Source organism: Mastigoproctus giganteus, chromosome 1, assembly GCF_048544385.1.
Source record: "Mastigoproctus giganteus isolate SK-2022 chromosome 1, ASM4854438v1, whole genome shotgun sequence".
Lineage (NCBI taxonomy): Eukaryota > Metazoa > Arthropoda > Arachnida > Uropygi > Thelyphonidae > Mastigoproctus > Mastigoproctus giganteus.
Window position 1 is genome coordinate 103,807,085 of NC_143575.1, and position 26,468 is coordinate 103,833,552.

Here is a 26,468-nt window from a genome sequence, read left to right on the forward strand (position 1 = left end):
TTTTTGGAAGATTCAGTCCCATTCCTCTGTCATTTTCATATGACGTCACTAACCGTTGACCTAGGGATCCCCAGAGTGACTGCGATGTCTCATACAGAATGCTTGCTTGTGTGGCATCCTACTATCATTCCACGTTGGAAGTCTGTTAATTCCGCTGAATATGTCATCTTGCATACCTACTTTTGAAAAATTGTCCGTTCGAAGCCCAGTGTGCATATTTATAGCAGATTCTGTGACGTGTTGCATGCATAGGACACTGTTTCCCCATCCATGGAGCGGTGTCCGGATATTAATGGTAGGACAGTGTGTATATATATTCGGGCATGATTCTATTTAATTTTGGGTTTGCATTTGTGGTTATGCCTCCCACTCAAAAATAATATTTATTTTTGAGTGGGAGGCATTAAGGCCTAACTGACTGACTAGCAATTTGTGTGCTAGCAGTTAACGGTTGGCCTATTGATATATGTAGAAAAAAAAATTTAATAATTAAAATGAAATAAAGTAAAGGAAAATAAAAAGTAATTTTTAAAATAAATATAAAAGGTTAGGGGAAATAAGAAAATTATTAAAGAATAAAATTATAGAGAAGGAATCACTCCAACTTCCAAACCATTAAACTTAAACTGAGAGACAAATTTACCAAAACAGATACATGGCAACGTAATTAGAAATCAAACCAACAGAATAATACGTATCCGTAATAACCAGAGAAATATGCTGGGTACATTAATAAAACTAAAATCCAATATAATCAAGAATGAAATGCCAGTTAAGTTTTTCAGATTCCACATAAACGCAGCTATTCAAGCTAATTTAAACCATCATCACCCTAACATTAATCCTAATAGGATCACAGAGCAACTTTTTGGCTCCCCATTAGACCCCCGGGTTTATAACGCTCAGACAAGGCTCATTGACTGACTGCACTCTAACCCGGATGTCGAAATTCAAACCCTAAAACGAAAACTATGACAACTACAATAATAATTGTTCCCAGGTTGGTCTCACTGCTTTAATTTGCTTATCAATTAGACACATAATAGCCTAAGAGGTCTAATTCCTAGCATATTTCGCTGAATGATTAAATAATTGGCTCCAAAACTATATCGCATATACGCATTATGCTTCAGCGTATAGTCGACCAGCTTATAGTCAAAATAAATTCCAGTGCATTTTAAGGATGAAAATCACTACTGTGGGAGGATGTAAATATGCATATATTGCACTTATCCCACTGGGCATACGGCAGCTGTTATGCTGTACAAAGGTTATACCAATCCTTGTCCAGTAGATAACATTACTAATTAGATAATGTAGCATAATATTTAGCTTATAGTTGTATTAAAATAATATAATACATGTTTTAATAATGAAATTTAATACTTAATACCTACATATTTGGATCACGTAGACTTGAACAAATAGAAATAATTAATTAAACAATTATAATTACCGTCAGGCATGCGAAATAGTCCAGATGGCGCCCCAGCCACCTATAAATTCGGCACACTGGGCCGGCTACGACCTTTTTATACTGACCACCATTCATAAGGAGAGCACATAAATATCTATGTACTTTATTCTGATGCGTACCCGTTGGGCTTTGGGTCTCAATCCCAGTTTGCTGTTAATTCCAATTTAAAATTAAATTTTCAGTTAAATTACAAAACGGGTATGCACGAGCCATTCATTTAAAGAATTCCATGCTGCGCGATACTAGCACAGGATCTTGGAAAAGTGCGTACTGTCGAGAAGACTACCCAATATGAAACAGATAATATTATTTATTGACATGGTATGGTCAAATTTAACACCCCTTCACCATCGTAACGAGTGCCTGTGATTCTAAAAGGAAGTTTCAATAGGTACGTTTGCAATATCTTAAGCTGATAGACTTGTATAATTTTCTTTCAAGTAGCGTGTATTTAATTCATCACCCACAAGATAAAATTTATGCGCGCCTCTCCTATAAGTGTTTCCCACTTGTGCACAGTAAACATCACGTCTACAATTACAGGAAATGCGCACTACCACAAGAATTGTAGTAATTCTTCGGACAAACTTAAGCCTCTTTTACATGATCATGAGATTGAAATTGTTGCTCATAACTAAAGGCACTGTGGAAAGAGGGAAAAGTTTCATAATTCAAGGTCAGCTTTTCAAGTAAGGTCATGAGCATGAGACGCGAGTCTGTCTGTCATTTGCACGTACCACTGAAAACAAAAAGTGATAAAACACAACGCGCACATTCTGCTGCTGATAAATATGCAATTCCCACACGAGAAAAAAAAATTGTATATTGAACAGATAAAATACGTTAATATCAGAAAAACCGCATGAAGTTTCAAAAGGCCATAAAGTCAAGCAAGTCAGACAACTTCAAAAAAATGTCGATATTTTGACTTCGCAATACTAGGGGTAGTGATCTTTATAATGTACTCTACTCAAAGCATAAACAAAAATCCTCACTCAGAAGAGATTTCTTTGCTCCTGAGATTTATTTATCCACGAAATCAGATTTTGTTCATCGAAGAAGTTGATTGATCAACAGACTCCCCTACAACTTGCTCACCTCTTGTAGAATAATTATGCCCATATCCTGAAACATTTCCATATTCGACACATAAGTACCCTTTCTCTATCGGTTTGCGCGAATTGAAGAAAGGTGTTTGTGAATCTCAATAAGGAAAGTGAACACAAAATTATTTCAAATACAAAGGTCTGCAGGAAGAATTTTTATCACATGAAACATATATCTTTTTATACTGCAGATGATTACAGAAGCTTTTTTGTTTATTATTATGATTTAAATAAACAAATTAAACAGCAGGCACTTTCTGATACCATTTTAGATAAAATACCTGTATCAGTGTCGTCTAGACACTGAAATTGTACAGACAACTGACTTTCTTGAAATTTCAACACACCCATTTTTAGGTGTACAAGTTCCTTTCTCCTCTCAGGTATGTTTAACCACAAATCACATTTTGTTTTTTGAAAAACAGTCTGTTGTTCGAATATCCTCCTCTACACTTGTTATTTACTCACCCGTTTTAATTAATTACCCTTATTATATTAATTATTCACGGTGTAATGTTTTAAATGTCAACTTCAGCTTCCGAACTTGAGCGATACCCTGTGCCCCCACCTTTCGCCAATCAACTAGTTTGTTTAATGACTGTGACACAGCCTGTAGGTAACGCGATATGTATTCCTTCTTAGTTATAATATTTATTTATTAATAACTGATAATATAATAACACATGGGCTATAATTTCAGGATATTTCTTTTTCTTATTTGTACCACTAAGAGCTCTTGTTGTTTGCTAGTAGTAAAGCACTACTGCATTTTCAACATAAATTTATAATTTGTACAATCTTTTGGATTCTTAACTTTAATTTTCGGCAAACCTGTAAAAATAATGGTTATATGCCTGTCTAGTTTTATTGTAGTATGATAATATAAATTAGTATTAATAATGACGAACACAATAACGAAATATTTTATGCAAAATCATCACACAAATTAGACCATTTATCTTAAATGTACAAGAATATTAATATGTGATTTTCATTGATGATAATGGCAACTCTTAGTTCCTTTTTATATATTATCAAATTCGAATTATAATAAATTAAATTTAGTATAGAACTGTTCAAAATAAAGATTGCTTTGAACAGCTGCGCGGCCTACAACTTTGAAAATCACTGCCATATGTTATAGGAAAGAAGAACTGGGGGAAAGGGGAGGGCAAGAAAGCTCGAGCGGGCTCTCTGCGCCTCTGATCTGAAAACCTCTTTTCATTTATTTGCTCAGTCATGGATCTCGAGTTTTTGTTGGCACAAGAAATAGTCGGTGTTGTGAAACAGTTTTAAATATTTTAAGTAGTTTTGCATATTTATTTTCAATAGCTGAAACCGTTGCATTTCAGACACGTTCGAATTTCTTCTTATTTTAGCAATATTCATATAGCACTCTAAAATGATAAGTTATAAAATGTAATGAAAACCCGTTAAATATAACTAGATGGATTATATAATTAAGCATCAGACTATTCGCATTATTGAGATGATGCCATTTTCCGCATGGTATTGGCCACGCGTAAAAATTTTGTAATTTCACAACATCCACTGGTCTGAAGCAGATCATTAGCTCACCATAGCAGATAAGTATGTGTGATCTTCAAATTTACATTTGGAAGTGCTTTTTTTGTTGTTTTTGTTATTATTAAATATGTTTATACACCTACGAACGAATACGTATCCTGTTACCCACTGTCTGTGTCGCAATCGCTCGAGTTCGAAAGCTAAACTTGACATTCAAGCATTACACCGTGATCTTATGATGAATAATTATTTAAATTAAATAGATAACTTACCTCTCAAATTAGAAACTGCTCGACATGCAATCGAATTCTTCTTATTCATCTACAAACTAATTTTTTTCCCACTCGCAATGTGCACTTTCTACTGCTTCTACACACTTAGATGAAAGACGCATTAACTCCCCCTACCGAAAGAAGATTTCCTTAAGAGATTACGAATTTAATATTTTCATTTAAATATCCATGAAGAACTAATTTTCGGGAAATAATGATTAAAAAGTTAGCCCAAAGAACAGAAGCTAATGAAGAATGGTAAAGTTAGTCAGGTGAGCTAGGAGTTAAAATAGATTACATTGCAGAATGTCCATTACCACATAAGGAGCCATTGGTGGTGGTGGTGGGGATATTTGAGTGTTCACACAGTGCAAAATTTGATACAGAGAAGATGTATCAAATCTTCTGTCATCTGTCAAAATTACGGAGATTTCTAGTTAATGGAAAGTTATCGATGTAAAAAATGAGTGGTCTGGATCTGGAGGTGCTGTAGTACGAGAGGTGTTAGAAAAGTTCATCGGCTGAGTATGGAAAGTTTATCTGAGGAGTCTGGTAACATGTTACTTTTCAACATGGTCTCTTTTGGAATCTTTTGCCACCAATGAGCAATGCATTGATTTCAGCTGCGAATTAAAAAGTTTTCTCTTGGGCCTCCAGGAATGCATCCACTGTACCAGTGGCGTCACTGTCGGTGGGAAAACTGATTCCCGCCAGGTATTTTTTTTTTTTAAATTAGGAAATCGGTGAATTTCCGATGGCTAGATCTGATGTATATGAGGGAATGGTCCAAGATTTCAAAACTGCACTCTTGCAGTGTAACTATGACAGTGACAGACTTATGAACAGTTATGACGGAAAAACACTCCTTTGAGTTTTCCTCGGCGTTTGTCTTTGATGTTTTCACGCAAATGCCTCACAAAGTAAGTCTATGTAATAGGCCACTGTGACTATCTGGCCTTTCTGAAAAAAAATCTAATGGCAACACTCCATCAACATCTTAAAAAAATCGATGCCATCACCTTTCGAGCAGAATGAATCGATTTGGCTTTCTTGGGAAAGGGAGAAGAGCATGTTTCCACTGTTTGGATAAAAGTGATGGACCTAAGTCTCATCCATGGTCGCAAATCTTGCAATTATGATGCAAATGTTTACTTGACTTGGCAATTCTTGTGCAATTTTGATCTGCTGTCAACAACTTTGGAACCTATCGTATTGATATCAATTACTTCAAGGGTAATGGACGTTTCAAGTATTCTACAGAGTGAGTAATCTTCTAGGTTAATAATCTTCGGTTAAATGCTGTCCACTTCTTAACCATGGAATAGGAAGGGGCATTTCCTAATGTCATAACCATATCCTTATGAATTGCCTTTGGCATTTGTCCGTATTTTTTCCAAATGCTGGATGACTGCATGGTGACTGATTTTTTCCGTCTTTCCTCATTCAAGCAACTTTGTTGAATTTAGGACCTGTAATTAAAAAAAAAAATGAGGTTATTGAACCTGCATGAAATTTGGTGGGTTACTATTTGCAGTGTTGCATTGAGTACAGAAATTTTTAACACTCTACCATTACCTTTTCATACTCATGCCACGAACTTTTCAAACCCCCGTCGTATTAGTTGAAACCAGGGCCGTTAAATAAGGAGCCCGTGGGTAATGGGTCAATTATCTCAAAGTTTTATTTTATTAAAATGTGTACTATATGTACATAGTAATGCACTCCTATAGGTTTCTTCGAAATAACCATATGCACTCCACAGTGTGGAAGGGTGTATCGGAGAAAACTATTATTCATCACAAAGCAGCAGGTGGCCCGAGAGAAAACTTTCAAACCATTTAAAATATATAAAAAAGCATGGAGACTGACTTCACGAAGACCGCTTACTTTGGAACACCTAACTCTGAAGTAGCATGCGCAGTTACTCTCAACTAGTCTGTGGTGTGTTCGGTGGTCTGTTAGTAGAACAGACCACCGAAAGGAAAGAGCCAGTTCATGCTCTTTCCCGATAGCTAAGACAGTTATACGAACTGAAATTCTTACTATCCTCTCTTAAAATTTGGATCAGCGGTGTAACTTGTTTGGATCAGTGGTGTAACTAGGATGAGGTAGGTGGGGCACGTGCCCTGGGCGCCAAAATATGTTTCATTTTTTTTTTTTTAACAATAAAAGTGTATTTTGTTTTTATTATTTTGTAGCCACTTTGAGTACCAATATAAGAATTCAGAGAGAATCATAAAGAACAGTTTTCAAGGCGTCTCTAGCATATGATGTCAATGTAAACATTTTGCAATCAAAGCGAATGCTAATTGTACAAGTGACTCGTTTAATAATGTCACATAAGTTTAGTAATACAAACCAAACAAAAAATAACACAACCAAGATGACTGTCTCGATTGCTAACTTCAGAAATACATACCGCTTGAATATTCCGACTAACAGCTTCTAAAATACTAAAAAAATAACTCGTACAATTTCTAATAAAATCAGATTATACGACTTTAAACCGCGCCTCAGTTTATAAAAATTAACAAAATGAGTCTGTCTATCGGAAGAATGTATGCATTCAGATAACATACGTTGCCTTTGCAATACAGCGAAATGTCGTGAAGCATAAAACGCCTGATTACTACCAAGACCTCGTGCGGTTCACAGTGGCTTGTACCCAACGTGCTTTCCTCCTGCGTGGAAGTAGCTCGGTTCGAGTCCCGCCGTAGGCACTTAAGAATTTATGCCTGCCTATCTCTCTATTCAGGGCTAAGTTAGTCGATCTTAGGCCGCGGACGTGAGGGTTTTTCCTCCGGGTACTCCGGTTTTCCCTCACAGAGTCAAAACCGACCTTAGAATACATGGATACACAATTTCTTGAAAATTCAATACACCCGTTTGTGGGTGTAATTGAATTTCCAGGAACTATCCCCGCCCGGGAGAGGATAGTTCCTTACTCCCCTCGCTGTTTTTCATTTCTTTAAATAGCTTCAAATCAAAGTGTACAAACCATCTTGGAGTAAAAATAGCAATAATTTTTAATAAACAGAAGAAATTATTTATCAAAAACTATTTATATTTTTCCTCTAAGAAGTAATGGTTTGTACGCTGATTGGTTAACCAATTTCTTTTTTCTCGCTACTCCAGACGAAATCTAAGAAGGAATTGATTTTCTACAAGCAGCCACTGAAAAGATTAATATAAAAAATTAATAAATTGAACGTGGAATACAGCATACAATGTCTACTTTACCTTACTTTTGTGCAGCGATTTTAACATAGTACAATGAACCGTTTTGTTTTATTGAATACCGCTTCGGTTTTGTTTGTGTAACAGAGAATTACTGTTGTTTTCCATCTGATATTTAAGTTCTTCCCCCCCCCACAAACTTCCGGGAGATCATATACCAGACCATCCCAAATTTGTGCCAATATGGCACTTACACTGAGACTCGCAGACACAGGTTTTGTTAAGATTAGAAGTAACATTTTTAATTTATCTTCATTATCTCTTCCAAATCATCTACTTTGACTTGAACATTCCGGTAGTTAAGTCGAGGATGAGTGATAATTAATAAAGTCTAAATTTTTAATGCATAGCATTGCATTGTAGAGTCTTTCAATGTACAGCTATAATGAACAAAATAATTTGCGTTCAAAGCTAGATTCGTATGTATATCTAGCTAGATATACATGCATGTAGTTCAAGGTGTGATAAAATTCAAAGCGAAAAAATTACAGGTATGACAACCCCCACCCCATCATCCTAGAGGGAGAGACAGCTTTACGAATAATTCACTACCTTAATGGGTAGTATAAAATTATTCTTAAAATAACTAAATACACAAAAGTATTGTTCAGAAAAAATTCATCCCAAAACTGTGATGAATTTGCGAAATATCTATGAGGGCTGTTTAAAAAGTAGTGGAAACACGGTTTGTTAATGAAAATAAGAGTAATAAATTTCATTCCCTTCCAGATTAAGTTTAATCAAGAGGAAAGGAGCTTTATGTACAAATATTTGACGGTCACATACCCTCAGTATAACTTCCAGCCATCTGTACAACTCCATCACAAATGCGAGAATCGTCTAATACCATCAACAACCTGGTTTGGTTGAAGAGTGGTGAGTAAGAGATATACTGTGCACAGAATACTGTGACTTCCACTTTGTGGAAAAAATAAAAGTTGCATGGATTTGTATGGACCTATTCCTTTTGGACACATGACATCTTGATTGTTAGCACCAACCCCAAGAAATGTCGATGCTTCAATCATCATATTGCTAGGCAGAAATGGTTCTTCAAGAATGGGTGGTATTACATCGCTTTTACAGCATTGGCTTGTGGAACAAAATGGCGCGAATTTCATTCATTCCATCATAAAGCAGTAATCAGAATTTCATATTCTGGTTACGGAAATATTCCTTAGAGTTTTACCGTTGCAGTTTGAGCTTCAAAAACGAAGATTACCAGGATCATCGACAGGTCAAACAATTATCAAATGTTTGTTCTGTGTCCCTCCAGAATTTAAGTAAAGTGTCTTGGCACCTATCAAAGCAATCATATAATGAATATAATGAATGAATTGTAATAAAAAAGATATCGCTACAGCGATATCTTTTTTATTACAACCCAACTTTTATGGTACGGTGTGTGCACAAGTGGTAAACTGAAACTTTTGGAATGTGATGAGGTGTCAAAGTCTGTGGAGCACATCGTCCTCTTTCATTATCGATCGATACATCAGCTTACAAAGTTGTTCATTTATCGCGCAATCCATTGGTTAATGGTGTACTAAGTTAATGGTGTACAGGTGGCAGTTTCATTGTGACGGTGTCACAAAACTCATTGACTGATGCCAATGAGTTTTCTGACACCGCAGAAGGGTCATCAGCCTTCAGCAGAAAATAAAATGTATAAGGTGGCTGTGCAAAGTCGAACAAGAACAACTTCAGTGCAGCTGCCATATTTTCATTACAAGTTTAATCTAATATATAATTTGTTTGTAGTTTGCTCAATCACTAGATCCCACTTTTTAAATTCCCAAGGGTCGTACCACACGGCAAACATGCCGAATTCCTGTGTTGTTAGCCTGGAAAACTAGTTAGATCCCAATGACGCTAATATGGAGGACAAGCAGTATTACTGGAAAGTCCTTTCACCACAAAGTATCCAAAGGGAAAGACGAATCAACATCTAGTACCATATACCAAGAAGCATTAATTTAGACTGTGTAACTTTTTATATGTAAATCATAGGTTTTAATAAAAACCTGGATCATTATATGCATCATTAATTACTAAACTTGACTTTCTCCAATACAACTTTCCTAACAGTGAGGTAATTTTCCTTGGTGATTTTAATGTTCACAACTCCAGCTGGCTTCCATTTGCTAGTTACACGGACCAATTGGTCTAGATGCTGGGGCTCTTGCAATTACTAACCTTGCTCAGATTTTTTATTTACATAACAGAATACCAGACAATCCTAACCACACAGCCAATACGCTTGATCTTTTTCTCGCAAATAACCCATCTAAGTACCTCAGATCACAACTTCGTGATGGCCTCTTCTCCAATGGAGCTTTTCTCTCGTGGCCTTTCTCAATCTCGTGTTGTTTTGCTTTACAAGAATGAAAATGGGATGATCTGCGAGAGATTTCTTTTACTTGGTTTTCTTTCAAATTTTCTGATGTAAACGTTTGCTCAGATCGTGTTACTGAAATTATTCTTGTAGGGATTAAATCCCCACAGAATCTTTAATTTCACACTCCATTTTAAAACCTCATCCTTTATCTAAACCTTTGTTTTACAATAAACGTGCTAAGGCTGTTCAAGAGAAGAATGTTGTATAACCTAATTGGCATGTATCCAAATCTCCAGGTTTATGTTCTGCCTACACCAAATTCGCAATAATTGTAAAGCGGTTATTAACCAGTCCAAAACTAGATTTAAGACAAGCTCCGTCAAAACCAGACGGGTCTATTGTCACTTCAGCCAAAGATAAAGCTGATCTGCTAGCATCCTATTTTACTTCCAACTCCTGTGTTGATGACGTTGGTAAACCACCTCCCATCACACTCTATTCAATGTCTCCCTGTGATCTTCCGTCAAAAAGATGTCAGTAGGATTTTGAACAATCTTAATGCTAGGTCCTGATGGTATTTCTCCAATCATTCTCCTACTCAAAACCTGCACTCCTGAAATTACTCCTGTTCTGTGTCGCCTTTTTTTCACTTTCTTATTTCCAAAGGTGTTTTCCCTTCTGCTTGGAAATTTGCTCACATCCAGCCAGTTCCTAAAAATGGTAACAAATCGCTCCCATCCAATTATCGTCCCATTGCACTTACTTTTACTCTTTCTAAAGTGATGCAGAAATCAATTAACCACCAACTCAAACTATATTGAAGCCTTCCATCTGATCACCCATCACCAGTATAGATTCCGTCAGTGTCAGTCCCCTGGTGATATTCTGGCTTATGTTACCCATGCATGGACAAATTCAACGGAAAAGTTTGGTGAAACTCAAGCAGTTGCTCTTGACCAAAGGCTTTTCGTCGTGTTTGGCATAAAGGTCTTCTAAATAAGCTTTCATCTTCTGGTTTACCGTTTTTTGTAATTAAGTATCCAGTTTTTTCTCTGATCGCTCACTGCGGGTGAGGCGCCTCCGTAGCCAAGGTGGGCAGGAGCAGCAGTGTATAGCACAGGCTTCCTGATTAGACCGGGGTTCGAGCCCGTGATCACCAAATAAGGAGGATGCGGAAAGGTCAGTGAATGACCACCGCATATCCCCGGAGCAATATGGCCTTAGTTGCTAATGCTCCTAAAAACCAAATAACAACAACTGCGGGTGATGCTAGATTTCTCTCTGTCTTCTAACTTCTCCACTAATGCTGATGATCCTCAAGATTCAATTCTCTCTTCCACCCTTTTTTTCTTGTATATTAATGACCTTCTTCCATTGACCGGAAATCCTATCCATAGTTTTTCTGATAGCTTATTGCATTCCACCTTCCAGTTTGAGAAACCTTGCCCTGAAAAAACAGCTTCAGCTTCTCGAATATATTCTACCAATTGCCTAAATGCTGATTAAAGGTAATTCTCCGGGGAAGAAAAGATAACGTAGTTTATTTCAATCCTTCTGAAACTCAGTCCAGTCTTATATCTCGCATAAAGGATTATTCTGCTCCCATGCTTACCTTCGATGACACTCTGATTTCTAGGCAAGATAATATATCTCTATTCGGGGTTATCCTGATTTCTAGGCAAGATAATATATCTCTATTCGGGGTTATCCTGACTTCTAATCTCTCTTGGCATAAGCACCTTACAAATAAAGCGTGCTTTGCATCTAAAAAAAAAAAAAACTGGATATTCTCTTTCTCTTTCGGCGTTACTTTTCTTCCAAACTGCTGTTCACTGTACAAATCGCAATGGATTTATACAGAGTGCTCGATATTCCATAGTAGAACAGCTCTACCATGGAATATTGTTCTCACATCTGGGGCGGTGCCCGCAAAACCTCTCTCTCAGGCTTCTAGATTCCATTCAGAAGAGGGCAGTTAGGTTAATTAATGACTTATCTCTAACAGGGTCTTTCCACTTTGTCTCACAGACTTTCTGTTTCTGCTGCGAGCATTTTTTATAGATACCTCCATGGGCACCCTTCTTCTGAATTGACTTCTATAATTCCCGCTCTCTCTTCCAAAGCTGTTCGAATACGTGCCGCAACCGGTCAACATCCTTTTACTGTCAAACTTCAAATTCACAGAACCTACTTTTTTATCGTGCTGCTTTATTCATTCAACTTCCGTTTTCTGGAACAACCTTCCTTCGTACGTATTTCCTGTAAATTACAATCTACAGAAATTCAAGTCGAATGTCAACAAGTATCTTGTTTCATCTTCTCCACCTTCAGTCCATGCACGGTACAAAGTACTATAGGTTCTAATACCTCTCGTATTTGAGGTTTAAAAAAAAATCGCTAATATCCGTGGAATAAATACTTAAACTGTCTCTGAACTCCCAATGTCGTTTCCCAAAATGAGACCAATTTTTTTCTCTTGTTTGCTAGAAATAAAAGGGTGCAAACACTGTTGCAAAGAAAATGCAATGAAAATTTAAATAAGCGCCTAGAACGAAAAGAAAACCCGTGTTTAATCGAAGTTTATACGATAAAGTCATCAACCCGATGTTATTAAATTACGAGCGCATTAATAACAGAACCAGTTGAACTACACCTATCATCACTTTGGGAGCTTGCGAGGGAATTAAGAGGCTGTGAGAGAATTTGTGATTACCATGTGGTCTACTAAATTAAAACATAGTCCAGTTTTCCAAATACTACAATAGTTAACCGTAAACCCACTTTAATGAAACTTCTAATCTCGAATGCATTACGATGAAACAGCAACGACTTCTACGTTCGTCGTCCAATCAACTGCCATCCACTCAAAGCCCAAATAAGGTCCGTTAGTGCTTTTTTGCATGGCGCATTCATATGGATAATGAACACTTTTTCTGGTTTGTGGTAGAACTGGCATTGCTTTTAGTATTTTAATTATTCCAAAAATTCCATTTCATGAAACTCTTGGGTCAATTTTTTTCTCTTCTACTTGGTTTCCTTAACCATCATGCGTTTATTCGGTAGCGTAAAACATTCTAGGTGGAATTCTTATTCAATGCAGGAGGGAGGTCAATATTTACAGAACATCAGTAGTCCCATGATTCATATAACAATGTGCTTATCTGAATTCTCCTTGCCGATTGAAAAGGTCTAGGTTTTTCAAACGGGAAAGCAGCCAGACCCACATTTACCACGAAGGTGGATTTATCTGTTTTCGTGCAATGTGCACTTTTTTGGATCCAGCCAATAACTTTATTTGTATAATGAGCAAAGTTTTGGGCGAACAGCCAAAACTTTGCTCATCACAATGTTAAAGTAAGTGGGCAGTCCAGTACGAGTTTGGAAACTAAGTGGACGAGAGGGGCAAACAAACTTGCAAAGTAAATTATGCGTTAGAGGGAGAGAATGAATAGATTGTGCAGTCCTGGATTTCTTTTCTCAGGTATGGATATGTATTAGGCATTTTAGTCTTCTGTTTCTTTGGTTATTGTTTAAAGCAAGAGTAGTTTATGCTGGGATTTTGAATTGGGTAATTCCAAACTCAGTCAGTTGTTTTGCAAATTGCCGCATGAGCAGCAATTATCGTGCAATCCCCATTATAATTTCTACATAAAGCATGATCGATCTATACACCTTTTTACATATTTCCTCTTTAATTCTACGCTAGGCTTTAGCAATCTTCTTCATGATATATTCTATGATCAACAAAGATGGGTTGCTGCTCTCACCTCGTATAAAAATTTTAACATTGTTTTGTTGTCTTGCAACAAAATGTAAAGGTCAAGGGCGCTGATTTTGACGAATTCGGCTAATTTCCTTCAAAGAAGGGTGGTATTTTTGGCACGCGCGGTGCATCATTAATCATTGTTGAAGGATTTTATCCAATGAGTTTTTCCACGAGTACATTCGAGTTGCAGGACCATAAATTATTTTCGCATGAAAATATTTTACATACGGAACAGAATTAGTTACAGACGAAAGCGTGTACTTTATGTTTATCAAATTATCCAGGTATTACGTGCGGTTTCCATAGGTCTCATTTCTAATGTTCCCAACAGATTTACTGGAAATAAAGGAATGCTTAGCGTGCTGCGCAACCAATACCAACGAAATATTTATGTCAGCGAAAATGTACAACTGCTGTTCTTCATGTCACCAACGATTCCAGTGCTCGCTCTCGACGTGAGCTGCCTTATTTTGTGATTTTTAACTATGTTTGCGCCTCTTATTCTAATCACATATTCTGTTCGGAGACGGCGTTAATATCCATAAATGAATAAATTGTGGACAATGCTTGTTTGTCAGGATTTCATGCTTGCAATATCTTTGAGTTACATTACCGAACATGTAGGCGCATCGGTGTATGCTATGCCCTCATCTCACGAAATATAAAAGGCACCAAGACACGTGCAAGTACATTAATAAACGGTGTGTGAATGTCGGCATGCTGACTTTTAAAAGGAACAAATGATTCTTTCTGCGCAGGTAACGCAATGTTAAATGCACAATATTAAAACTTCTTGGACGACTGTGTACGAGGTTGTTTCAAGGTAGGAGTTTGCGGAATACCAACAGCTCTCCCTAGCTCTGGTCCCCGCCCTCCAAAAAAAAAAAAAAAAAAGAATGTGTAGAATAGAGCAGGAAGCATCTTTCCACAGAATTTGAGTCTACTGAAAGCACGATCTACACCCATATTAGTTGGTAAATAGCTCCACAACTTGGATTATGATGGACTGGAGCTGGAACATTAGCTTCGATCTTGAACCTCAGAGGTAGAGTTGGGAGTTTGGGGACGGCACAGATAACGCTTAAATTTCAAGCATGAAGTTATTGAAAATACAGTGCAATATCATCCAATGTACGTTGATCATGTATAATTAATAAAGGATCAGTAACTGACTTTTAGTGGTAAGGTAAGTTAGGGAACTGGATGCAAAAAATAATTTTCATATCATATACCATACTTGGATTTTAGGAAAGCTTTTGATACCGTGGCACATGGAAGACTACTGAACAAATTAAAACTGCATGGCAAGGTGCTACAATGGATAAAAAGATGGTTGAGTGGGAGAAGACAGATTGGTTATCAATGGACACTGCTCTTCATGGGATAATGTTATTAGTGGCATCACCCAGGATTCGGTGTTGGGCCCATTGTTATTTTTGGTATTTATCAATGATATCGATGATGGTATATCTGGGTTTTTGTCTAAGTTTGCAGACGATACGAAGGTTGGCAAGGTTAGTAAAGGTAGTACGCTACTGCAACAGGATCTGGAAAAGTCGAGCAGATAGACTGAGAGGTGGCAACTGAAGTTTAACATTGACAAATGTAAAGTACTGCATATGGGAGCAGTAATCTCAGAGTACCGTATCAACCGGATGGTACTACACTCAGGGTAGTGGAGAATGAAAAATACCTGGGGGTAATTGTGCAGTCAGACATGAAGTTTCCTGTACATTGCAAAAAAGCTGCAAGAGTAGCTCATGGTGCTATCAATGATATACAGGAATTTTTCTAGGAGGGATAAGGGGGGGTGATTGTTTACTTGTATAAGGCAATGGTCAGGCTACACCTTGAGTACTGTATACAGATCTGGAGGCCAAATTTTAGGAAGGATGCAGAGCTGCTGGAACGAGTACAGAAAAGGGCAATGAAATTTGTGATTCCAAGAAAGGCTTAAGTTTGCAAATTACAGTTTCTGGAGACTAGACGACTGCGAGGCGATCTGATTGAGGTGTATAAGGCCTTGAATGGATTGAGCAAGCTCGATACTAATAGTATTATTCTTCATCCTGCTTCCTAAGTTCAAGGCAGAACTAAACAAACACTGGGAGTGAATGGATAGGAATGTTTTTTTTTTTTTTTTTTGGCTGATGCTATAATAGATTTCTTTCTTGCATCATATGCTCTCTAATGCTAACAGTTTTTTAAAATTCTGCTTCAAATTTGTTGGAGCAGAACACATTTGGGGAAAGCCACAACGTGCAAACAAAATTTAATATGACGCAGTACCTTCCTTATTTCAAACTGATATTTTATTTAAAACTATGGCGCGAAATTGTTTTCGCGACCTTTGAAACTATATTGAGATGCACTGGTTTGTATACCACTGATTTAGATGAAAAGATCCTACGACTATGACTACCAGACACTCTTATTTTTCAAGAAATATCATATTTATTCCTCAATTACTAAGTTGACCATCCAAAACAAATCTAAGATCAATTTGCCCGAAAGTAACGTTCATATTTTAACTGAAATTATCTTGATTTTATGGAAACCCAACAGGAATTTATATTTTACATATACGAACTTTTCAAGAGAGCTAAAAAGGAATTTGTATGTTAAACGAGTTATTTTCAAAATTTAGTATAAAATCAAAGAAATCCCTACAGATGTATGCTTGGCTCTTATGCACGGGGCTTCGGGGTTCTGTATTCACTTATGTAGAGTGCTTCTGATGTAAGCACTCTACAATGTCGTAGAGTGCTTACATCAGAAGTGCTTACTAAAATGTCGTAAGCGACATTTTAGTTTTTATTATTACATACAAATGGCGCACGTGACAATACGTTCTGTCTGATTTAAAGTTGTAGTGGGAAGAGTATGTATATATATATATATATATATATATATATAAAACAGTAAAATGTGCGGTAGTGTATAGTGTGTTTAGGGTCTAATGGCACCAGGGGTTTTCCCCATCTCCGCGTGTAGAGTGTAGTGTTGTGTACCGTTGTTCATCTGACCTTTTAGCCGTTGGGTCCCTGGTGGTGCCCACCGTTTACCACACTACCGTCCCGGGGAGGCAGCTCAGGTACCGAGAAATTTTAAGATTAAAATTGTGTGTGTTGGGCTCGTTAAATTTTGACATGAGTTGGACGCTAGTTGAGAATGTACAGAGGGAGGGGCGGACTGAATGCTAGGGGAAAGACAGAAGTATGGGGCCAATAGAGAAGACAACCCCCAGAGTCAATGAGGCACGCCTGTGTCCCACCAGAAGGAAAAGGGGTGGCGGAGGAGACAGGGAACCGTCTCCTTCCCCTGCCAAGGGACAGGGAGTTAAAGTGAATCGGGTAAGAGTACCCTATTCAGACTGCTAGGTGGCGTTGCCAGCGGAGCTGAAGGTCATAGCTCTTATCCTGAGGTGTCACAGATCCCAGAACAGGTACTATCCGGGAAAATTGGGGGAAGGAATAAATAAGGTAGGTTCTGTGGTGGCGGGAGAGTCCTGCGCCTTCCGAAGAGGTCTTGGACGAATTTGAAAAATGCAGCATTGGTTTCCTCTGATTCAAAGAGATATTGTTTCCGGAGTCTCGGGATGAATTGAATTTTTGATATCAGAATGCACCGAAGGTCCTCATATAATGGGCACTAGTACATTAGATGCTGCTCCTATGATTCAAGTTGGCCACAGGAACAGAACGGAGTGTCGGTGAGGCCCAGGGTGATAAGTTTTCACCAGATGGCGCCGTGTCCAGTCAGAAGATAGGTTGTCAGGAGACCTGGATAGACCCAGGTTGGTGACTTCGGGTAGGTTGTCTGGAATGAATTTTTTGGTCATGGCCCCGCTATCCTGTGGTTGTCCATCGTTGTTGCCAGGTCTGTTGAAGAAAGGTAGCAAGCCGTCGCTTTCCTAGAGCGGTTGTTAGTCGGATCGGTAGTGAAGTTTAGGAAGGTGACAGATTTGTCTTTTGCTAGGTGGTAGAGCATGGCACATCGGACCACTTCTAGGTCCAGAGGGAGGGCTCCCATCAAGACATGGAGACCTTGCGTACTGACAGTGCAGCACGCCGAAAGACGGTGAGTTTGTTCATAATGAACACGTTTAGTCATTACTGACGTAATAAGAGGACTTCTACAAAATAAAGAACAAATAAACAGGGGCCATAGTCCAAGGAACGCGACTTTTAGAATGAACTTTGAATTACTTCTGAAATTCTAAGTCTGCTTGGAGATTTTACAATCTCTAAAGAAGAGATTTATTTGGAGATTTTACAATCTCCAAGTCTCCAAATCACCAAGTAATGTCATTTTGTATTTTTTTTTAGATTTGCTTTGAACAGTTCTCTACGAAAAAAGGAGCCTACTCCTATATTGCACTGACTTTAATGAGAATTTACTGCTTATCCTGTAAAGAAAATTTCAAAAAAAAAAAATCAGGCTACAAAATTGTACGATCTAAAATACATTTATGATCGAGTTAGACTCTACGTAGATGCTGAACTTTTGGATAGCCGTGTATTTCGAATTACACGATTCGCCCCATCCTCACTCCCCTTCTTCCTCGAGTACCGGATTTAAGTATTCAATTATATAGAGTGCATTTCTCGACTGACCGAAAATGTCAATGGCAAGTCGCTGGAAACGAGAATAACGTGTTACAACATTGTCATATCTAATTCGGGTTAGAAGCAACCTGCCACTGGCAGAAGTTCTGCAACAGTATTATTGAATATCTATGCTAGGAATGTTTTACAAATAATTATTTTCTGGAAGCCGGTAGTAATCATTGTACAAATTATATTCGGCTTTCTTTCGTTTTATTCGATATGACAAAGCTACACGGTGAGGCAATATTTTACTTCCTTTAAATCTTTCATAAAAAGGTCTGTTCCGCTTTGAACTTTTGCTGAATGCTTCATACTTTTTTCTAATAAAATGTCTTCGATGTCTCTTTCTCTCCATCTCTTTCTTATCAGAGTCGTATCGATAAGCGCGTATCATCGCAAAGCCATGGCTTTAGCGATACGTTTCCCATATATTGTTCGAGTTAAAATTCCCATATGTCAAGCAGTTACAACGATCTCGCTCTCCTTCTCCGCTGCTTAGAGCTGTCAAACGTTATTCTGATGAAAAATGGCAAAGTTTCACGAAGTCTCAAACTTATCTTTGTTATGGCTGTTCCATTCGGGCCCTGGTTATTGTGATGTATCATCAAAGGGGGGTATGTAGCTGCAGTCTTTTTACTGCGACACGAAGGAATTCCCTGCATAAATTATTTATCTGAAGCACTTTCGGAAATATGAAGGTATGAGGACGTGCCACACGCAAGAGAGACAGAGTTTTAGAGGGGACCCTTTACATTCCCGCTTGTACAACACGGCCTTATTTTTAAGACGCATTTTTAGAACATTCAAATGTCTTATTTATATCACTCATTTATAAAAATTTGATTATTTAATTAGATTATGAATAATCTCTACTTAAAACTATTTATTAAATCAGCGAAGTGGACATTTTCAGGGCTTTGAAAATAGCAGCCTTTTTTTGCTAAACTTGTTGACCACAGTTCTGTAAATGACTTCATAGTTACTTAGAGAGATCTATTCCTAAACATGAGTTCCCTGTGAGGCCTACAGTAAATAAATATCGCTGCTCTCAGCAAAGACGTCACTGGATCTGTTGACATTAGAAAGAAGTGTTTGTTGATTTTAATATGGCATTGACGTTGTGCCACATGAGTTGCTGGTAAGTAAACTTGGAAAAATATGGAGTTACAGGATTAACATTCAATCCGGAATATAAATTGAAATTACTGTTATATTGATCCCCTTGTTAAGGGGTGGTTGATGCGAAAATATCACCAATTGATATTTAATCAATTTAAAGTCCGAAGAGGAAAGTAAACCTGAAAATAGATTAATTCGGGCTTAAGCGGGTCCAGAGTTAAGGTCCAAATGAATAAGAGTTAAGAGAACTAAATTTAGACTATCTGCGGCTACCCTATATGTTTTTCCAACAAAAAACATTACTATTGGTATTTTATCATACAACGTTAATTTATTATGTTCTATTTTTGTTTACGCTTTCTATTTGAGTTCACAATACAGCAAGCCTTTGTATGTTTTTAATAGAGGCATTTGCTAATGAATAATTTTAGTATTTCTTCTCTTTTCCTAATTTTAATCCTAATCAAAAAGTACAAAAATACAGTTATTGATATTATTATGCCTGACCCAAGTGTTCTTTGTTAAAAATAAAACAATGTATTGGGCTCTCTGGATCAAGGCACACGCCATATTACAAAACATATCATGGCTACAATTCTGTAGCTTAGCTTGATCCCAGCGTGGGGGTGGATACACAAAACTTGGGAAAACTTCATCCACATTTCCTACACCATCCCGCAAAAGGATACATCCTTTCTCTGATTATCTCCCATATTTTTCTACAGTATTCCTGTATTCCTGGGAGAGCCTTCTACCATCTTTCGCCTCCCTCGTCATGTCTTACTCTTCCAAACTATATTCCTCTCCTCTTTTATCTCCAGTACCTTCAAGGATTAGCCCTCCAAAGTCTCATGAAAAACAACGTTACCAGTCTCAATAAATGAATCCCTTAACTCATATTGCATTCGATTTAGCATTTTGTATAACAGTTTTGTTTAATTATCTACTACTGGACAGAATATCTTTAGAAGATACAAAAGTAAACTTGTGTAATATAAAAAATAAACTCCAAACATAGGCGAATAGGCTTTATTTAGAGATTAGGCATATTCCCGAAAGAAAATAATAAGATAAATTAAATCCAAATTCCAATTTCAGAAGTCCAAGAGTACGAAACGTCTCTTCTTCAAATGATTGAGTCAAGCTATGCGTGCCAGGTGAATAAACGGATTCAATCACGAGTTAAACACTCGAGCATCCACGTAATATTTATTTGTATCCAAACATTTATCTGGGTGTTAAAGCGCGATGAGACATGCCTACAATTTCCTCTCCACGCCTAAGATAACTCGTGAATGCTAAAGAGCTACATAACATTCATTCTTAATTAAGAAAGCTGCGCATGGGAATTTCCATCTTACTTATTGCAGAGTTAGGGTGGGCGATTTTTGATCCCTCCCACAGGTAACCCATAAAACCAATACTATAACAGACGATAATTCATTATTTCCTGCCGTTATTAATCATAGAGGCAGCCTGGGATCGAGCGTATCTGGGAGTTTTAATTAATTTCATCAGTTGAAAGCTAACCTATATTCTTATAAAGATCTCCAGTAACGCTGTTTAAAACATGAGATTCTGGAAATATCTTTAAATCAAACTTCGTGCTTATGAATATTGTTTAAGCTATCGAAGAAAGATGTCGCCACCAACACACCTGAAACTTTGCTCACCTACTCTTCTGCGAAGGTTGAGACAAGGTCTCAGGTGGAGGGATGGGACAAACCATCGCTTCTTGCAGCCTTCTGAAAAAAATTGAACACCAACGCCCGTTTATAACACAGATAATGTAATAATGTATGATGTACAGCGAAGAATAAATCTGCGTTCACTTATGTATGTTGATCTTTCTCTCAATCCTTGAAATCGAGCGAAAGATCAAGCAACATCAGCAGGGAAGAATATTATTTTATTTAGAAGTAAAATGGTAAATTTGCCTTGCAGAGATATTTTAATAAGGGAAAAAATCTCATTTAACAAGGTCCAGTGAAAAAAAAGTGCTATTTCAGGTTATATTAACTGCCATAAATGACTGGATTAGACTCATGACTCAATCACTCCACAATTTTAATTTTTAAGAACAAATCCGTTCCGCGCCTTGAAATAATTGCATATTAAAACTTATCCACCAACGACTTATAGATTATTTATACAGTGATAAATTTTCATATTAATGAAACGAATTTTGATGGATAATTTGCCACCCTTCTGTTTTTGTAAAATGCAAGGTCTGCAAGTAGAAATCCGCTGCATTTTTCACTATTAATAACTTTGGACCCGGACCTATTCTCTTTTAAATACAGAAAGGGCAAAGCGAGAAAATCTGAAATTGGCAAGGCATTAGCGTTGAGAACAAATAAGAGACTACGTTGAAACAGTGATGTTGATAGATGACAACATATGCTGTCTGAATTCCTCACTCCCCCATCCTCAATAGAGGACAGATATGATATATGTTCATACGGTACGTATCCAAAAAAAAAAGACAGGATGTTATAAAAAATATATATGCAAGTGTACTTGTGCAATTGCCAGTCACCTTTTGGAAGTTCAGCTGTTTATTTTTGCCCTCCTGTTTGTGTCCGCATCTCTTTCCTATTATATCACGGGATTTTACAAGTCTGTTTATATCGGGTTACACCGGAATGCATCGTGGTATTATGATCTAAAAACAAGTTATGCATTTCCACATCTGTGTAGATAAAACTTGCACCACCGACACACCTGAAACTTTGCTCACCTGTTTTTATACCCAGGTTGAGACAAAGTTCCGGGCACATTAGGAATGCAAGCCAGTAGTCCATCGTAGAGTTCTTTAAAGATAGTTACTAGCAGCGCTGATAGATGGCAGCACACCTTCCACGATAACTTCGATGTTTCACTAACTTTTCCATTTCCCTCAACGAAATATGTCATTTTAATTAAATTTTATATATCTAAAAAAAAAGTAAACATAATAAATAAAAAAAAAAAAAACACGCAACCCATTTTCCAGCTTAATCATAAATGTCTAGGTTTTGCTTTTTAAGGTAATGAATTTCTTAAAAATGTTTTTTTTTCGCTTCTATAATTCAGAGTTGACTTAAAGATTTTTTTTTTTTTTATATTCAAGTGATTCATTACTTAATAATTTAAAAACTTGAAAGTTGGCCAAAGATAATTTAAGAAATAGTGAGGCGTAAGCAGCGAATTCGCTCATTTGCTACAACCGCACTTTTCATTGATTTTCTAAAAATAACCACTAATTTAAAACACACCATTCCTGTTCAATAGAAACTAACGATAAACGCTGTTTTAATGTTGCACCCAGAGAGAGAGAGAGAGAGAGAGAGATAAAAAATAAATAAAAATGATACTCAGTAAAATATACGGACGAAGTCTTACATTAAAAGAAAGAAAAGAATTCGTTTACCTATTTCATTTCGCAGCACATCCATATCACGTTCTTAATCTACGAGCACAGCCAAATGCGTAGATGGAAGTTTCTGTCCAACATTCGATCCTAAAGCTCCTCCACGTTACCATTAAACACATGCCATCCTGTTTTTATTGATTTTAGCTTTTTGTGGAAATAGTGGTAATTTATTTTGCATCCGAGTGAGAGTGCCAACCGTGTACCTGCTATTGAGACACAGCTCCCAACCTCAGACTGAGCGAATACGTTATAGGTTTTAATTTACATTGTCGCCTGTAGATGGCGCTTGGGACGTTCAACGAGTATTTCACTACGACGTGTTTAAAATTATATCGTGGGATGGAATTTCCGCTGAAAGTCAAAGAAAATTCTATTTGTTTTAAATTTATTTAATTCGTTTTAAATTACACTAAGTTCATTTAAAAAGCTTATAAGTTTTTTTAGATTTTGAATACAGTCATCTATTTTAAATTAGTCTCAATTATATTTATCAATTATTAAATTAGTCTCAATTATATTTATCAATTATTAAATTAGTCTCGATTATATTTATCAATTATTAAATTAGTCCTAAATTAAATTAGTCATCAGTCAATCAATTATAATTCATTAGTCATTTATTTGTATAATAAATTATGAGAATAAATAATATACTACTTATTATCATAAATAGTATATTATGAGGTTAATTAAACGTCTGCCTATTTATTTATAATAAATAGGCAGACTAGGCAGACGTTTAATTAACCTGCTTGAATTTTAACCAAAAATTATAAGAAAAATCTGTAAATGTGACAAAAAGCAATTGTATTCAAATTACCAATGATAAGTTTGTTTGCGTTAGTGCTCAATGACGTTGAGCACTAATTCAAATTTATTTGTTCAAATTTCAGTTTTATTAAAATACAACAGAAATAAATCGAAACTGCACTTCCAAATTTTCAAAATTATCCAAAAAAATATGTTTATAAGCGAAACTGGAAACTTAGGGAAGCAGCATAGGGCTATGGTTCTCAACTGGGATTATCTTGGGCGCTGCATCCAAAATGGCGATTTTCATGAGCTTAGTTTTCAGTAAAATATTTATCAGCTAATTGCGAAATTTTACTGATTTTACCGTGTAACTAAAATACCACACATGACAAACGGTAGCCGTATTCTCCTCCAGAGGTGGCTGTTTTAATTAATGTTCCACTAAAATACTTTTATTTCATCTCCAGCTGGGGGAAGAAAATGGGCATTTACAAATATATTCTGACGAGCCCTGATCTTTACAAAAATTACTAGGCAACTGAATACTGAACCAATTTCCCTTTTAGAAATATGGACGTACAGTAGATACGAGTACCAGAAACGCTTTGTGTTGAGTTTGTGCTGGATTGACATGGTGGTTTTTCTGAGTTACTACTGGGATAGTTTGTTGGACTCTTTCCATAATATATTAAACAAACAGTTCGTAAACCTACTATTTTTGACGACTTATTTATGTGAACGCCGGTTTTCAAATATTGTGACTAAATCAAAAAAAGAGAAACAGAACTGAGGCTTCAGCAGACATTCACTTTCAGTTATCAGCTTTGACAAATAATTTCAGCAAAATCGCTGAAAATCTGTCGCAGTAGGTCTCTCATTAGATTCACTAATTCTTTTTAATTTTTAATTTTCAGTCTTTATAATACTTAAATTTTTTCAGTTTAAAATTTTAAGAGTAGCAAGCGATTATTTTTTGGTTCCACTACAATACAGTACACACATTAAAAAAGGAAAAATCCCCTTTCTTAGCGTTCTACAATAGAAGCAGATTCAAGTTCTGCGATGGGGCTTACTGGACCAAGGGGCAAATTACTGTGGTAAGCCAGATATAAGATGCAATCGTTTTTTTTAAATTTATTTATTTATTTAAACAAATAAATAAAATAACTTAATTGGTATTATTATAGCAACAAGAATAATAAGCCAGTGTACATACTGCGTATTGAAAGCAAATAAAATAATTCTTTTAGTGCGTTAATTCAGAAGCAAAAAATATTAGATAAAACCATAATCAAAACAAGATTCATTAACAAAGCGCCCAAAACTTAAATGGATTACGCTTTCATGCGGGATTTTGTTGTGTACCTCTACATTGACTTACTACTCAAAGACCATGAGCAGAAAAGGAGCTGAAGAGAGACGTGTGGCTGTGCCTTAATCTGTCATTTCAGTTCATTCCATAGAAGTTTCACAAGATTCATGACTGAAAAAGGATTTACAGAATGCAACGTCATTCTTCTGAAAGTAGAATTATTAACTGGGAGTTGTATCGTGCTGATATATGTAGGATCCATTGCCATTGAATTGCCAGCGAAGGTAGTAGGATATTGTCTCAAATACCAACGTGGGACATGGCCGTGACTAACAGTACCACTCCCGACCATGAAACAGCCCACATCATGACACATCTTCCTCCTTAGTGTTGGCATTCTCCAAACCCACACTGTTTCTCACACCTCTCTAGATTGACGATTGAAGCACTTTTAAATAGTTTGCATTTTCTAAGTTCATACAAATATTTTAAACAAAATTACATACTTGGTAACTGATGGAAGCAGACAATAGTGGATACAAATCAAAGGTTTTATCATCAGTTTTACCAACGTATCTATGGCAAGACACATTTTATAAAGTGGTCATTTTGATCTCATTCGTGTGGTCTTAAGTACAGTTGTCACTTCTCCAGGTCATGGTAATATATAAAAAATTAATTTCCATTGTGAGGCAAATTTAATATTATTGTATTATTTTAATTTACAAATTATTTAATTCTTGTATCACAATATTATAATTATGGTGTTAACAATGTCCTAAATTGAAAATGTGTACAAGTAAAAACAGTTCTTTACAGTAATCTTTTTATAAATAAAGTTTCGAATTAAATTTCCGTTATAAAATAATCTAAAAAAAATGTATTTTACATGAAAAAAATTAGGACTGCCTTCGTCCCTTTGCCAATCATTTCTCGGTCAAAGATTGTGAAGAAATGGAAGTTCCACTCTTAGCTAATTCAGTTTTCTGTTTCCTTCTACAACTTTTAATACTCAATTGTTATTGTCCAAGATCAGTTGGATGTTGTAGCTCAACGCCACATCTATGTCACATAAAGCGACCTTAATGACAGAAACCTCTAAAAAGGTTCAAATTTCCATAATGCTCAGATCATCGAGAGGTCAGTTAACATACTGAGTGTTATATCTCAGGTTTGCCTGAAATACAATACCCTGAAATATAATGAAATTCTCGAAACCAGAGCAATTCATTTCTGCACATCTTCCATATTGTCCATTAATTTATTCCTCCAATCAGCGTATGTCAACAAACGTAATATCCAGTGCTTCAGCTACATTATAAGCTATGTGATATACATGAAAAAAAAAAAATAATAACTGTCGGATTTCTGTCTTACTTCAACGAAATTTGGGAACGCTCAATAAACCTTTCTAAACAAGCCAAAATTTCATGAAGATCCATCCACTTGGAATCGAGTAATAATAACTGCCGGATTTTTATTAATCCAATTTTAATGAAATTTGGGTTTGATGGGCAAATATTTTTAAAAGAGCAA

At 36.5% G+C, this 26,468-nt stretch overlaps 1 long non-coding RNA gene across 1 annotated transcript in view; it reads right to left on the minus strand.

Annotated features, from left to right (window-relative positions):
- Positions 1-4,388: 4,388 nt before the first annotated feature.
- Positions 4,389-26,468, minus strand: part of LOC150091070 (uncharacterized) — a 91,137-nt gene continuing 69,057 nt past the window's right edge. The window contains exon 3 of the long non-coding RNA XR_016547409.1: positions 4,389-4,513. This is a non-coding gene — a long non-coding RNA (uncharacterized LOC150091070). The remainder of the gene's footprint in view (positions 4,514-26,468) is intronic.